The 14,092-nt window shown below is 34.4% G+C and overlaps 1 protein-coding gene across 2 annotated transcripts in view; it reads right to left on the bottom strand.

The window, feature by feature from the left end:
• The window catches only part of LOC149558240 (putative CDP-diacylglycerol--inositol 3-phosphatidyltransferase 2), a 90,299-nt gene extending 77,034 nt beyond the window's left edge, over nucleotides 1-13,265 (bottom strand). For both annotated transcript variants that reach the window (XM_089832548.1, XM_089832549.1), the window contains exon 1: nucleotides 13,012-13,265. The gene's annotated coding sequence lies outside the window, so the exon portion shown is untranslated. The remainder of the gene's footprint in view (nucleotides 1-13,011) is intronic.
• Nucleotides 13,266-14,092: the final 827 nt, after the last annotated feature.

Raw genomic sequence — 14,092 nt, 5'->3', positions numbered from 1 at the left:
GTATTATCATAGATCTGATTATTAGAATTTGCAGAAACTTTACAGTAATGTTGTATTTAGCATTAGTTAAGCTTTCTTGGGTCAAGTAGTTAGGAAGCAAGGGGATGCATCTGTTGGTTTTCCCAACCAACTAACCATTATATAGAACTTTGGATTATGAATGATGTACTCATGTTCTTTGGTAATCAATAAAGTAATGATATTCCCTCACCATTCGGTAATCTAGTAATGAATGCTTTGCTAGTACTATTGAGTCCATGCTATATTATTATGTATACCATGCATTGATAACCATTCTACACAGGCATCACAATACATTGAGAATATTCTAAGGAATTCATTATGTGTCTCGAATAGATCATAATGAGGTGGACTTAATGAGAGAAGGATATATCTCAACCCTTCAAATTGAATGGAATTTTTCAGGCAGAATATTTTAAAGAGATAAGAACTCTATTTTGAGTTTTGATCATATTATATAGTGTATGGTTATTGATCTCTATTGTAGTTGATGTTATGAATAATCTCTATTTGTTGCAGGATGCAACAAGATAAGGATTATAATTTCAAAGGGAGATGTTGAGCTTTAGAAGGAGATTTTAGCTTCAGAGGGAGGTTTCATAATTAAGATGGAGTGCTTATGGAATCCCCTTCATTCTCATATATGCTTGTATGCTTGTAATGCTTGTGGTATTTGTAGAATCTGAGACTTAAATGGAACTAAGTCTTGTTTTTATTATGCATGTTCTATTCTTGTGTGATTAAATAAGATTGTAAGAATTAGCTATGATAACTCTTTCACTCCAAGACTGAGCATCATGTTGAGAGAGTCCATGATGACATCACGATGAGAGATTTCGTGATGGGAGTTGGATGTCATGTTGAGAGATTCCATGAATGTTCACATTGAGAGAGTCTGTGATCAAAGGCTTAGCTATTCTTACAGGTCTATCATGATGAGTAATTCCATAATTATGAGTAATTGTTACAGGACTATCATGTTGAGTGATTCCATGATTATGAGTAATTGTTATAGGACTATCATGTTGAGTGATTCCATGATCATTGACGAGTATATTGTTCTCTTAGTGTCATGTTGAGAGATTCCATGACAACATCATGATAAACTCTATTTGTGTTTCTTGCAGGGTTTTCATGTTTAGCAATTTCATGAAATTTTATAGGATCTATGTAATTAGATTTTATCATTGACATTTTTGGCTGCAGCCTTGTGTGACTGTTCAGCTAAAGATTTATCTCTTGCTAAGAGAGAGTGTTGGAGTTTGTAGCTGTAATAGAAATCTTTATCTCTGGACGTTAATTATGTTATAGTCACCTTCAGCTAAAAAGGACATTTATGATAATTGTAATATTAAATATAATGATGTGTCATACATCATGCATTAAGGCATGAAATACGATGAGTTATGCATTTGTAATAAAGAGTTTATTGTTGGGAATTTCAAGAGACCTTTCGTTGTAAAGTCTGTGTTATTTATATCACTTCAAGCAAAAGGCATTGTACTTTTGAACATTTTATTATCAACAAAGATCTTTTGTTGGCGTGGTTGGGTTTTCCTCTTCATTCTAGAAAGGTTTTCTCAAGATATTTTTGTTTGTCCCTTGCATCTATTTTGGCTTTCCTTATTGCTATTATCTCTATTTTCTAGACAAAACCGAACACTTTAAACATACTAACACTCTTCCAAAGGTATATTTAAACACCATTAATATCAACTATTATAAAACATAGAAGAAAAGTCAAAACAAGTGAATCTAGAAGAAAATGTTTGTGGATTGTCAAATTCTTTTCACAAGTGCAAGGGATTTACACAAGTACGAATTTAACCTTGATTCATGGACTCAACCTCTCACAATGTAAACTAATTATCTAGATCATACATTATTCTACAAGACATCATACTCCATCTTTGACCTTGAGACATCTAAAACTCAATGTATTGACAAAATTATTCTTGTTCTTTGAGGATAAAGTACCTTTAAAGTTATATGTTTCCATACTTAGAAACATTTATTATTTTTAGAATGCACAATCCTTATCTACTATACTATAAATCTAGCTTAATTGTTTCTATTTGCATGCACCTTGTTGGATCAACCTAGATGGATCCCACAGAAATATTATTTTTCTCTACATTCTGGTGAACTAACATAATCAAGGGCTCTCCGTTATTCAAAATTAGAGTAAAGAATGAATCGGTATTGATGATATAATATTTAAGATCAAACAAAGGAGGAGAATTTACATCTAATCAGTTCAATAATTTTTGTGAAGACAATGAGACCAAAAGGCACCTTTCAGCTCCTAAAACACCACAACAGAATGGATAGCAGAAACAAGGAACGTATCAGTGAGTGAAGGAGCTAGAGCTATGATGATGCTTGAAGGAAATGTATCACATACCTATTGGATAGAAGCACTGAACACCGCTGTATACACCACGAACAAAGTACAGATCAGACAAGGTACTAGTAAGACACCTTATGAATTTTGTTTTAGCATACACCTATTTTGGAAGCAAATGTTACATCAAAAGAGAGGGTGATATAAGAAAGTTTGATCCTAGAAGTGATTAAGGTATATTTCTTGGATATTCATTGAAAAGAAAGGCATATAGATGTTTTAATCAGAGATTAAGAACAATAATTCAAAGTACAAATGTGAAAATAGATGAGTATTTCAAAATACAAGAGAGGATACTTGATTATGATTCTGATAATGAAGCAACTACTAGTCAAAGGCCTAGCAATAAGAATGGAGAACGGGAATTATTCTATGAAACTAATAATGATTTGCAGTTCAAAGAACCAAAAGAGGAACCAAGACCTAAGATCAAAGAAGAATAGGGAACACCTGAACAGAGAACACCAAAATATATGGCAAGGAATCACCTTGAGAAATAGATAATTGGAAGCACAAACAAAGGAGTTTTGACAAGAAAACAGATAAGAGATGAAGTTTGTTTAATATCACAAGCAGAATCTAAGACAACACATGAAGCATGTAAAGATGAGTTTTAGATATAGGCTATGCGAGAGGCACTTGATCAAATAGAAAAGAACAACACATGGGAACTAGTCCCTAGACCTAAAGACAAGAATATTATTGGCACTGGACATTAAGGAACAAAATGAATAAACAAGAAGTGGTAAGGAACAAAGCAAGATTAGTATTTAAAGGTTATTCACAATAGAAAAGAATTGATTTTGAGGAAACTTTTGCCCTGTTGCAAGATTTGAGGCAGTAAGAATGTTTTTGGCATGTGCATCTAACAAGAATTTCAAGGTATATCAGATGGATGTCAAGTTAGCATTTTTTAATGGAGAACTTGAAGAAGAGGATTACATTGAACAACCTGATGGCTTTCCATTGACTGAAGACAAAGATATGGTTTGCAAACTGAGAAAAGCATTATATGGATTGAAGCAAGCAGCTAGAGCTTGGTATGCGAGATTAGACAAACAATTAAAAAGTTTGGTATTCAAGAAAGGTAATGCATACAGTAACATGTACTTGAGAGCAAATTCAGATGGATTACTGATTATTGAAGCTATCTTTGGAGGCAATGATGAGGCTAGTGAGAAATTTTCAGAGGAATAATAACAGTGCTTTTGTTTTCACAATGAATAATGATTGAATAATGAGAGCACTTAAAATTCTTAAATTGGCGTAATGACACCTTTGTCGTTGATGTCAATTGGGGAGAGTAATACATGAAAAACCCATTTAGGAATGGGGGAGAACTTTCAGAAGATCAAGTATATCTATGGGGGAGAGTATTCAGAAGAGAGATTGATGTCTATGGAGGAGTATTCAGATTGCTATTTTTTGGGTTGATGGTTTTCCTATTGAAGTTTGTAGCTTCAATAGCGATCTTTATGTCTAATTTTATGAGATAGAAATATGTTTGTTATGACCGTTATGGTCATCTTCAGCTGAAAGAGAAATTTGTGATTACATTTAAGTTAATATTATGCAAAAAGACGTGTCATACGTCATGCAAAGAGGCATGCATATGGAAATACGAAGTATTGAATATTTGAAAATATGAAGGAACTTGTATTTGGGATTCAAAGAGACCTTTGTGTGAAAGATTAAGAGTCTAATACAATCTATTTATGTGATTGTTTCGTGCATTGTAAGATGAATCAAGTGAAAGCCTTGTACTTGGACATATCTTTATCAATAAAAGATATATTTTGCTGGTGTGGTTGGGTTTTCCCTCTACTTGGAGGGTTTTTCCAGGATGAATGTCTTGAGTCTTTGCGTATTGGTTGTTCTCTTTTGTATTGCTATTTATCATTATATTCTGGGCTAAAACCTTGGCATAATATCAAAGCAAGGTTTGATATCAGCAATAAAAGAATATTAAAGTTCTGGAGTAATATCAGAGATCTTCATTCATGTGTTTGATGCTTCATTGTTCTTCATCTAAATATTAGAATGTAGATTGAGTTCTGCTACCTGATCAGATATGTTATCATGTATGTGGTTCTATTCTTTATTTCTCATCGGAATAGCCTATGTATTATTCAATAAGTGTTCCAATTTGCTTCTTTAGCATCACCGCCCTGCTAACAAGTCTCCTCAGTTATCATAAAGTTTCACGGAACTATTACAATAATAGATAGTTTCTATTATCTTTGTTTAGTATCTAATGGTTATCTATTGTAATCTTCTGTAAATATTAGAATGTTTCTAATATTTAGCTTTTTGTTTCCAAAATAGAATGTTTCTATTCTTTACGATTGTTTCTTAAAGAAATATGGTTTAGTCTCTTGTATAAATTGATCTCTTGATCACTTAATTATAAGCAAATATTTTCCAATTACTTCGTAATATGGCATCAGAGCCAATACTTTAATTTTTTTCAAAAATAATTATAATTTCTTAGTTGAAATTATCTACCTTTTATTTCAAAATTATTCACATGCATATTTGCTTCCAACTCTCTCTATAATCCGACTATGGTTTCCATTCTAAGAGATCTGAATCTGTAGACTAGTGATTCGGTTTTGCAACCCATTTCTATCCAAATGTCTATTTTTTCTGCACATTTCTGCCATTTTTTGTGGGTGCTTTTTGCAACATGGCCGTTTTTGTTCAAAACCCTAATTATTTGTATCGGATCAAAAAAAAATTTCAAATTCTTGGGGGGTTTTTTGAGATCTCAACTAGGTTGTCATCTGTTTTTTTGGGTGCCTCGATTCTCAAGCCAGTCAAACCGACAACATATTCTTTCAAGGTTTTTGAGCTCTCTTATGGGTCAGTCATCCTTCAAATTTTTTGGGTCTTCTATTTTTTGCCTCGAAGAAAGTGCCTTCGCAGATACTCACGCTTTTTCATTGGAAAACGTGTTATGGCATCTTTGACTAATATTTTTTCTCGAGGAAAATTAGAAGTTCAACAGTTGCAATAATGGCGCGTGAAAACAGCGGATGCTAACCATCTTCGAATATCGCAACAGCAATAAGGTGGTTCTAGTTCACAGCACTCTTCTCAACAAAAGTCCTCTGCTCAAAGTTCAGAAGGCTCCGAGAAAAAGAACATTCAATGCAACTATTGCCACAAGTTTGGGCACATGAAGGTTGAATGTTGGAAGCTCTTAGCTGCCCTATCTAAGCAATTTGGTTCACAGCCCACAGCAAAGAGTGTGGAGCACCTTGAACAGACAGAATCTGCCTTTTACGCTTTTTGACAACTTCATGCTCTGGATAGATTAACCATCAAGGGAGGGCATTACGATAATAGATAGTTTCTATTATCTCTAGTTAGTATCTAATGGTTATCTACTGTAATCTTCTATAAATATTAGAGTGTTTCTAATATTTAATTTTCTATTTCTAGAATAGAATGTTTCTATTCTTTACGATTGTTTCTTAAGGAAACATCATTCAGTCTCTTGTATAAATTGATCTCTTGATCACTGTTAATAACAAGCAAATATTTTCCAATTACTTCGTAATTTTCTTCTTTATTTCTTATCAGAATAGCCTATGTATTATTCAATAAGTGTTCCAATTTGCTTCTTTAGTGTCACCGCCCTGCTAAGGAGTCTCCTCGGTTATCATGAAGTTTCACAGAACAAGCTTATGAAAAACAAATAAATAAAAGGCGTCTATCGTGGATGTCTGCTTGGTTCATAATTTCAATCATTTTATCTTTGGGCTTGTGTTTAAGCTGAATATGGTAAGGAATGAAATGCACATTCAAGACGATGAAGGAATCATCGATGATTGAATAAATGTCAACAGAAGTGGCTGCGATGTCAGAAGACATCGATCGTGGGGGAGGGATGTCTATGGTTCTATTCATTCTCTTCACATATGAAGACAGTGATGTGTCTTCTTTTGTGTGCCCCTTTAGGAGCATCGTAATCCTATGTTATCTTCTATGTCAGAGCCTCCTCATCATCTGCCAGATTTTTTTCATAATTCATGGAATGTCTGCAGCTTTGTTTTTTTATGTTTTCACATTCGTGGTTCGGCACTTCTATTTTATCGTCTTCAGTTATAACTGGCGTTTCAGTTTTTTTATCATGACAGTGCATATAGATGAAGTCTCTATCTATTTTATATGAGGCGAAAAACTTGTGCATTTAGTGTGTGTGTTTTCTTGCAGCTTCGAGATAGATCTCTCACCTATGTAGCCAATAGAGTATGTTTCTAAGATTGATGTGGCAATCTTTTTGTTTCTATCATAGTCAGTTATTTTAAATGTTTGTTTTATTAAAAACTGACAGTTTCATTTATAACGTTGGCTTTTCTTGCATTTGCTGGTTTGGTACCGCTTTTTACATATCGGGACCCTTTTTTTGTATCAATGACTGTGCTTTCTACGTGCTTCAATATCCTTAACGGAGATGGACCATTTGTATCAAGTTGGCATTTACTCTTTCAATATTTTCTGGGTTGTGAAGCATTCTTTTCAGCCAACAGAATAGTGATTCTGAAAAATATGCAAGCATTTTTCATATAAATTTTGCTGAGACATATCTTTAGCACTGTCTATTTAGCAGATTGTTATTTCACTATGTGGTTTATATAGAAATTGTCAGATCATGCTTCTCAGTCCATCTCAAATGAGTATTAGAACTGGTCTTGCTTCGGAAGGTGGGTTGCTAGAGAACTCTATCATATGGCATCGTTTCTCATTTAGTATCGTGACTTCACCTGGAGGCAATTGGCAAATTCAGAGATGGTATCAACAATATACTTGGCAGATTCATTATTCATCGGTTTTGTAGTTTTATTATGATTGGTTCAAAGAAATCAATGAAGGCTTCTCGTTTCACCTTTCCTTTGTATCAAGCAACTCTGTAGCAAGGGTGATGATATTTTCTACCGCAAAAGATGGTATTCTGAACTGCTGCAAGAGATTGTATGCTGAAGATTTCAATCTGATCAAGTTATCAGACATTAATTGTGATCGACATATCATGCAGTTGTGATAGCAAACTGTGGACCCAATCTGCTGAAAGGAATTAAAGCCTTATAATCGTTTATGGTGTTACATTGTTAGTTCTCTTTCATTTATTGTTGGGGATGTTATTGTGAAGTTACTTTGTGGTGGTTTTTACCGATCTTGGGAGTGTGCCCTCAAGTTGGAAGCCAGTAACCGATGAAGAAAGTGGGGAGATGGTTCCGTTGATGCCTGGTCAGACCTTTCAATAAATATCAGGCATAAATGGTTCTTCAAATTGAAGACTTTGGTTCTGCATGAAATGCAGCCAGTTTAAGCCTCCACAGTGTCATCATTGTTGTGTTTGTGGAAGATGCATTTTGAACATGGATCACCATAGTGTTTGGATGGTAAATTGTGTTGGTGCACGAACTTTTATTTTATTTTTGCGATTAACCTCGGCTAGAGATCTTTATCTATCATTTTATGAGAAAAAAAAATGCTTTTTATGACCATTATGGTCATCTTCAGCTGAAAGAGATATTTGTGATTATATTGAAGTTAATATTATGCAAAAAGACGTGTCATACATCATGCAAAGAGGCATGCATATGGAAATATGAAGTGTTGAATATTTGAAAACGTGAAGGGTTTTGTATTCGGGATTCAAAGAGACCTTCGTGTGAAAGATGAAGAGTCTAATTCAATCTATTTATGTGAACGATTCGTGTATTGTAAGATGAATCAAGTGAAAGCTTTGTACTTGAACATTTCTTTATCAATAAAAGATATATTTTACTGGTGTGGTTGGGCTTTTCCCTCTAGTTGGAGGGTTTTCCCAAGATAAATGTCTTGAGTCTTTGTGTATTGATTATTCTCTTATGTATTTATGTTTATCATTATACTCTGCACTAAAAACTTAACATTTTCATCATTTGTTGCCATCAATGCCAAAGAGGGAGATTGTTAGCATGAATGTTAAGTATATTCCTAAAGGGGAGATTGTTTGCATGTTTGGAGAGATGATTGAATGGTTGGCACTTGGATTGATTGCTTGCGCTGCATTCATGACTTAGTTTGTCATTGACGTCAACATATGTATTTTGATTATGACAGTCACAGACACAGAGGCAGATTTGTTCAGCGAGGTCAGAGTATGAAAAATTAAAGTATGCAGGCTTACATTAATATTCATGGATATGTCTAGATGCTATATTTATGTTTGCAAAAAGTTATTTGAGGAATTGCAGGAGTTACTGTTAGATATGTGAAGACTGGTCATAGGGCAGTTCACAAGAAACAGTTTACTGGTAAATCAATTGTATCTGTTAAGCAAGATGGAAATCAGCTGAGCAGGCTTGGATTATGGTTGACGACATGTTCATGATATATGCTCGAGGTAGCAAATTCTAGAGTTCATTCGGTGAAGGCTAGAGTTCATTCGGTGAAGGCCACTAAAGGATAGCGTGTGATATATTCACTGTCAACCAACTTTTTGGTTGTATTCCTATACTATTCATTGTACATTGGGGAAGCCTCAAGGCCGACTCAATTAGTTATTGGGGCAGGGTATAAAGGAAAGGTCATTTCCTTAGTTGTAAGAGTGCTTGTGTGATTTGTGATTGTATTGATGCTGAAGAGGCAAACTTGATCAGAGAATAGCAGTAGATGATGATGAGATTGGTTTGAGAACTTCAAAGGAACTATATTGGCAAAGAAGTTGTTGCATTGGTCAGTTCAAACTTGGGATATATTATCCTAGAGATCTATTTTGTGTAACAAATCTGAAACAATTTGGACAGTGAGTAGAGCTGTCTTCTTATCAGCTCCTAGCAGGGTTGGAATCTTCTAACCAGGATTCAAAATCCCCTAAGAAGGCCTCACATGTACTAATTGTAAGTAATTGGCTCCTAATAGGGTCATATCCTTCTGCAAGGACTTTTTATATTAGTACATCATCTTGTGGGCATCATTCCCACCAGGGTTTTCACTATGATCAAGGGTTCCCCTAGTTAAGAAATCTTGTGTTGCTTTGTGAGTTTCTTATTTTATGGTTGTTGCATATATTAGTTATTAGAATTGGATTTGATAAGATAAATTTAAGTTTTAATAAGCACACAACTGATTCACCCTGCCCCCTCTCTAAATTGTGTTGGTGGACTTTACTTTCTAGGACATATTTCATCCACAAATGTATCCATAAGTTCATTTACCACTAGGTCACTAAGGTACTCAGAAATTATGTTTACCTTTGTTTCTACTTGTTGTAATACTTCCTTTGTCTCAGCTGCTTCAATTTTTTCTAGCAAACCCTCTTCAACAACCTGAGGGCACTCCTTCTTGGAGTCATTATTGATATTTTTAAGTCCTATACTGGAAATGAAGTCAGAAGTTACCAAGTTGGAAGGACTAATTCCATTAACCAGTGAATCCCTTTCACGATTTAAAGATGCTGACTTAGGGAAATTGATATGATCAGATCTAGGGTACCCTTTTCTGCATCCAGGGCTTTATCTAGGGTTTCATTGTAAGGAGAGATCACCTTTTCTTTCCTAATTTCTCAATCTTCTAGGTGTTCATTGTCATCAGAATTTTTAATAAAAAATTCCCCCTTAACAATATCCAAAACCACATGAACATTCGGATCACAAACAGAGCTGATAGGGTTATTCATGTTTTCTCTTTTATCTGGATCTATCCATCCCCTAAGGTTGCTATAAAATTTAGGTTCTATGATTACTGACTGTTTATTAACCTCGGTGGAAGGGATTTGATATTATTATCCATATTGACCAACAACAATAGGACAAGAATAGGAGAATCATTCCTTCTCACAAGCTACACACTTTCCTAGTTTGTTTCTAGTTAATTTTATGTTTATTCATTCAATATCTCTATTGGTATATTAGGTAGTAAAATCGGCCTACCTACCTTGAAAGTCAAGTTATTACCATAGATCAAATGAAGTTTTAATTTTGTGCTACCACAATCAATAAAAAGAAAATCTTGATCCAAAATTGCTAACCCTAGTTTCTTACCGTAAGGGGATTCCAAAAGCGATTCCCTTGATTTTTGACCCGATTCCTTTTCACTTTGCAAAAAAATCAAATTTTTCACATTGTTCTTGAAGGCAAACAACTGGTTCTTTATCCAATTTGATCGGAGTATTATCCGTCTATGGATTAGAATTTTGATGAAGCATTCCATTTATCTTCAAAGATTCAATTGATTTGCCCTTGTTTTCCATAGGTCTCTCCTTAAAGGTGGCGTTGTTTTTGTGGATCCTATTTTTTATGATCTTTGAGGAATTCCGAAGAGGAAGGAAGGGATTCTTCGCTGCCCCCATGTTCCAAGAAAACTTCACTAGTTGATGCCCTATATTTTTGTTCTAGTTTGTTCTTCTGTAATTTGAACTCATGTTGCCTGATTTCAAAAATGGTTTTCCTCAAATTCTCCTTGGTTGCACTTCGATCCATCCTTCATTATTATTTATTTGCTGAGAAGAGAACAATTTGATTATTGACTAAGGCACAAAATATTTAGTTTTTCTGAAGAATCTTTTTCTTTAAAATCACCATGTCAGGAGGATTAAGTTTTGCATGGCAAGGCATTGTCAAATCACCAATTTTATCCTCAACAAAGGACTTTTGAAATGCCTTATGATTACGCTTATTTTCATCCACAAAATTTGTTGCAAATCTATGTTGGTGGATGCAATCATTCTCTCGAAGGATGGAGACCTGTTCGAGTAGCCATATCCTACAAATCCGAATGTTTTAGGTACTACATAATTTGCCCTATGCATCCAAATGAAACCTTTTTGAGAGCCCCTTCAAGCCCTTGCAAAAATTCGTCGATTGTTTGTTTGCAAATTGTAGGGCAAAGCCATTGTTTTTTAAATAGATAAATCTATATTTAGTTTTCTGATAAAAAATCTTGTTTCTTTAAAATCGTCATGTCATGAGGATGAAGTTTTGCAGGGCAAAGCATTGTCGAATCACCAATTTTATCCTCAACAAAGGGCTCTTGAAATGCCTTATGATTACGCTTATTTTCATCCACAGAATTTGTTGCAGATCTATGTTGGTGGATGGAATCATTCTCTCGAAGGATGGAGAACTTGTTTGAGTAGAAATATCCTACAGATTGGAATGTGTTAGGTACTGCATAATTTGCCCTTTGCGTCCGAATGAAAACTTTGTGAGAGCCCGTCCAAGCCCTTGCGGAAATTCATTGTGTGTTTGCTTGCAAATTGTAGGGCAAAGCCATTATTTATTTCAATAGATAAATCTATATTTAGTTTTTCTATAAAAAAATCTTGTTTCTTTAAAATCGCCATGTCATGAGGATAAAGTTTTGCAAGGCAAAGCATTGTCGAATCACAAATTTTATCCTCAAGAAAGGGCTTTTAAAATGCCTTATGATCACGCTTATTTTCACCCACGGAATTTGTTGCAGATCTATGTTGGTGGATGGAATCATTCTCTCAAAGGATGGAGAACCTGTTCGAGTAGCCATATCCTACATATTGGAATATTTTAGGTACTGCATAATTTGCCCTCTGCATCCAGACGAAACCTTTTTGAGAGCCCCTCCAAGCCATTGCGGAAAATTCGTCGATTGTTTGTTTGCAAATTGCAGGGCAAAGCCATTGTTTTCTAAATAGGTAAATCTATATTTAGTTTTTCTAATAAAAAATTCTTGTTTCTTTAAAATCGCCATGTCATGAGGATGAAGTTTTGCAGGGCAGAGCATTGTCGAATCACCAATATTATCCTCAACAAAGGGCTTTTGAAATGCTTTATGATTACGCTTATCTTCATCCACAAAATTTGTTGCAGATCTATGTTGGTGGATGGAATCATTCTCTCGAAGGATGGAGAACCTGTTCGAGTAGCCATATCCTACGGATTGGAATGTTTTAGGTACTGCATAATTTGCCCTCTGCATCCGGATGAAACCTTTTGAGAGCCCATCCAAGCCCTTGGGGCAATTCGTCAATTGTTTGTTTGCAAATTGCAGGGCAAAGCCATTGTTTTTTAAATAGATAAATGTCCAATGCCTGTAACTTATCACGGTCATCTGTTATTTCCTAGTTTGCTGTTGTTCTTTTATTCTCTCTTTCACAGAAAACAATCGTTACTACTGTAATGCATTGTGAATTGTATTCCTCTGACAAGGAATTTAATCTTAGGGTTAAACCAAAGAATATCAGATTCAATTAGTTTAGCGGCTTTCACCAAATGTCAGCTTAAATATTCAACGGGTTTCAGAAAATCATTCTGTATTGATTCTGGCATATCATAGGTTACCAACAAATCAAGTAAAACATAACTCTGTACACTTAATTTCCAGAATACACCATAAGAAGGTATGTGTGACGGCTATTAAAAATTTACCATGAGCAATAAGGATCAAGTAAATAACATGTACATGCTAATATAAAAATAGAAATCGATGATGCTGAAGATTTGCTTGTGATAAAAATAGTTTTGCGGTTATTGACTTAATTGATCTTAAATAATGATAAAAAGCTTTCAGATATTTGAGATAAAAACGGGCATAGGGTTTGCTCAACGTCGACTTACCTGACAGTCTGCAAAATCAGAGGAGGAAAACGGCTTTCGTTCGATTCATTGCGTCATTTGCGTGATTTCTTTGTTATCAGCCTTTGTTGATTAAAATGGAGAAAGTCCACGATAACAATTTTTTTTACAACGGCGAACAATACATGCTTTCGTACAAATCCTTCCAAGTTCCAAATTTCACAGATCTGCCCTTACCTTTTTTTTCGCTGCAGTTCACCCGCAGACGTAGTATATCATTCCCTTGTTAAAAACTTAGAAACACTTGTGAGATATGAAGCGATAAAAACATAGCATTGATTTGATACGGTGGTACTATAAGATTGGAGGAAAATACGACAATGTATGAATAATTGTATTTTACTAGTACTTGCATTCAAAGGCAATGCAAAGAGTAGGGTATGTTGATAGTAATACTTGCATGCAAAGGCAATGCAAAGGGTAGGGTATGTTGATAGTAGAAAAAAGTGCTAAGTTTGTATAAGATTGGCGGTTGTTTTTTTGTTTATTTAAATTGTGCTTAATTTTATGAAGAATTAATATTATGAAGACTTAGTTTAATAGAAATATTTTGAAGTCTTCAAAGAATTAAAATCATGTAAGTCATTGATTTTCTTGTTCATAAACTATGGTCACTTATAGATACAAATAAAGGATGAAGGTTGATTAAGTCAATTATTTCAATGCTAGTGGATCCTCAGCTACCCTTAGTTTGTGCAAGATAAAAGTCGTTTATTTGAGGTGAGATTTATTTTTCAGTTATAGATTCAAAAGGAGTTTTAAGAATATTAAAAGAAGGATGTCTTTTAGAAGGATTCATTCAAAATATTCTGGCCACCAATCCCTAATTTAAAAATCTCATTTTGAGAACTTATGGTTAAATGCCCATATACAACATAATTAGGAACATTAAGACTATAGTTGTTGTTTTGTGGTTAAGCAATATACTTCAATCCAATCCAAACTAATTATATCTAATATGTTCTTGTAGCTACAAACATGGTAAGGCTGATGTTATGTCTTGTTTACCTACTTAGAATGTAAACATGGGTATAAAGTGTTGTTCAAAGTATAGTATAGCTTG

The sequence above is a fragment of the Cupressus sempervirens genome, chromosome 5, assembly GCF_028749045.1.
Source record: "Cupressus sempervirens isolate cs-2001-9-10 chromosome 5, ASM2874904v1, whole genome shotgun sequence".
NCBI classification, from domain to species: Eukaryota; Viridiplantae; Streptophyta; class Pinopsida; order Cupressales; family Cupressaceae; genus Cupressus; species Cupressus sempervirens.
The sequence above is the reverse complement of the archived record's forward strand: the minus strand, read 5'-3'. Positions and strand labels throughout refer to the sequence as shown.